At 39.3% G+C, this 2,755-nt stretch overlaps 1 pseudogene; it reads left to right on the top strand.

The window, feature by feature from the left end:
* The first annotated feature begins 525 nt into the window (after positions 1–525).
* On the top strand, positions 526–1,913 carry LOC113178357 (elongation factor 1-alpha 1 pseudogene; annotated as a pseudogene).
* Positions 1,914–2,755: the final 842 nt, after the last annotated feature.

The following is a 2,755-nucleotide window of genomic DNA, read 5'->3' as shown; positions in this document are numbered from 1 at the left end:
TGAGTGTGTTGACTTTTATCTTCTTCACCGATGAAGTGGTCCAGTGCCTTTCTTCATGGAATCTGTAAATGTGGTGCAGTACACTGAAAATTTTTTGAATATAGAAGCATTTTGGCATTCTTAGGATAAAATACATTTAAACCATACTTCTGCATTGATGCCATTTATTTATGATCTTTTCCTCTTTATTCATAATTGAGCTTAACCTATATTTTTAAATATTGTTTTTGTCTGAACCACATTAAGGTAATACTAGCTTTCTATGAGGGACTAATTAATCTCCTACTTTTCTACCTTCTAGAAATATTTAAAAAAGCAAGTGATTACCTATTAAATGACAGTTTCCTAAAATTTCCTAAATTTTCCTAAAATTTCCTAAAACCATGTAAACCTTGTGTTTTTGAAGGAAAGAATGTATACTGCTAATTTAACTTCTTTTAAAAATTATTTAAATTTTGCTTTTTTGCAACGGGTTTGCTACCAGAACATAGGTGTTATGAAAACCACTGCTAAATCAAAGCCAAAATGGGAAAGGAAAAGACTCACATCAACAGTGTTGTCACTGGACATGTAGATTCAGGCAAATCCACCACTACTGGCCATCTGATCTACAAATGTGGTGGGATTGACAAAAGAACCATTGAAAATTTGAGAAGGAAGCTGCTGAGATGGGAAAGGGCTCCTTCAAGTATGCCTGGGTCTTGGATAAATTGAAAGCTGAACATGAGAGTGGTATTACCATTGACATCTCCCTGTGGAAATCTGAGACCAGCAAGTATTATGTGACAATCATTGATGCCCCAGGATACAGAGACTTTATAAAAAACATGATTACAGGCACATCTCAGGCTGACTGTGCTGTCCTGATTGTTGCTGCTGGTGTTGGTGCATTTGAAGCTGGCATCTCCAAGAATGGGCAGACCCGTGAGCATGCCCTTCTGGCCTACACACTGGGTGTGAAACAACTAATCGTTGGTGTTAACAAAATGGATTCCACTGAGCCACCCTACAATCAGAAGAGATATGAGGAAATCATCAAGGAAGTCAGCACCTACATTAAAAAAATTGGCTACAACCCTGACACAGTAGCATTTGTGCCAATTTCTGGTGGGAATGGTGAAAACATGTTGGAGCCAAGTGCTAATATGCCTTGGTTCAAGGGATGAAAAGTCACCCGTAAAGATGGCAGTGCCAGTGGAACCACATTGCTTGAAGCTTTAGATTGCATCCTGCCACCAACTCGTCCAACTGACAAGCCTTTGCGTCTGCCCCTCTAGGATGTCTACAAAATTGATGGTATTTGTACTGTCCCTGTGGGCCAAGTGGAGACTGGTGTTCTCAAGCCTGGCATGGTGGTCACCTTTGCTCCAGTCAATGTCACAGCTGAAGTAAAGTCTGTTGAAATGCACCATGAACTCTGATTGAAGCTCTTCCTGGAGACAATGTTGGGCTTCAAGTTCAAGAACGCGTCTGTCAAAGATGTTTGACATGGCAATGTTGCTGGTGATAGCAAAAAGGACCCACCAATGGAAGCAGCTGGTTTCACTGCTCAGGTGATTATCCTGAACCACCCAGGCCAAATCAGTGCTGGCTATGCTCCTGTACTGGATTGTCACACAGCTCACATTGCTTGCAAGTTTGCCGAGCTGAAAGAAAAGATTGATCACCTTTCTGATAAGAAGCTGGAAGATGGCCCTAAATTCTTGAAATCTGCTGATGCTGCCATCATTGATATAGTTCTAGGAAAGCCCACGTGTGTTGAGAGCTTCTCTGACTCTCCTCCTCTGGGTCGTTTTGCTGTTCCTGATATGAGGCAGACAGTTGCTGTGGGTGTCATCAAAGCAGTGGACAAGAAGTCTGTTGGAGCTGGCAAGGTCACCAAGTCTGCCCAGAAAGCTCAGAAGGCTAAATGAATATCACCCCTAATACCTGCCACCCCAGTCTTAATCCGTGGTGGAAGAACAGTCTCAGAACTGTTTGTCTCAATTGGCCATTTAAGTTTAATAGTAAAAAACTGGTTAATGATAAAGAAGCATTGTAAAACCTTCAGAAGGAAAGGAAAATGTTTTGTGGACCATTTTGTTTTTGTGTATGTGGCAGTTTTAAGTTATTAGTTTTTAAAATCAGCATTTTTTATGGAAACAACTTGACCAAAAATCTGTCATAGAATTTTGAGACCCATTAAAACAAAAAGTTTAATGAGAAACCTGTGTCTTCTTTGGTCAACATGAACTTATACAAATGTTAGGCAAGAGTTCCTCAACCTATTTGTGGTGGTGAGAATCTGTTAACTTTATAAGTATGATTAAGTTTTCTGGTTGGGAATTTAGTTAAGGGAAACTGGGAGGGATCTTCAAGTACTTAGTGAATATCTGGGAAGAGTGTATTGATTACAACACTTGGTCAGGGTAGAAAAATAACTATGTAATTTACTTCAGAGGACCAAGTCCTGTAATATTAAAGGCTGTTACTTCTGAAAAAAATGATTTAAATTTTAACTGATCATTAAAACACAATATTGCATAGCAGACCATGTGACAAATGGCTGGCCTCAAACTTGCCATTCTCCTGCCTCAGCCTCCTAATGAGCTGGGATTACATCCATGTATCACTGTACCCAGGCAGGTTGAAAATATCTGTCTTCTCAAACATTTATCATTTCTTCATGTTGAAAATATACAAAATTCTTAATTCTAGCTTTTTGAATTATATAGTAAACAACTGCTATCTATAGTTAGTTACCCAATGGTGCAAT

Source organism: Urocitellus parryii, chromosome 5, assembly GCF_045843805.1.
Source record: "Urocitellus parryii isolate mUroPar1 chromosome 5, mUroPar1.hap1, whole genome shotgun sequence".
In the NCBI taxonomy this organism is placed as follows: Eukaryota; Metazoa; Chordata; class Mammalia; order Rodentia; family Sciuridae; genus Urocitellus; species Urocitellus parryii.
Note: the sequence above shows the minus strand (reverse complement) of the source record. Positions and strands in the feature narration are given on the sequence as shown.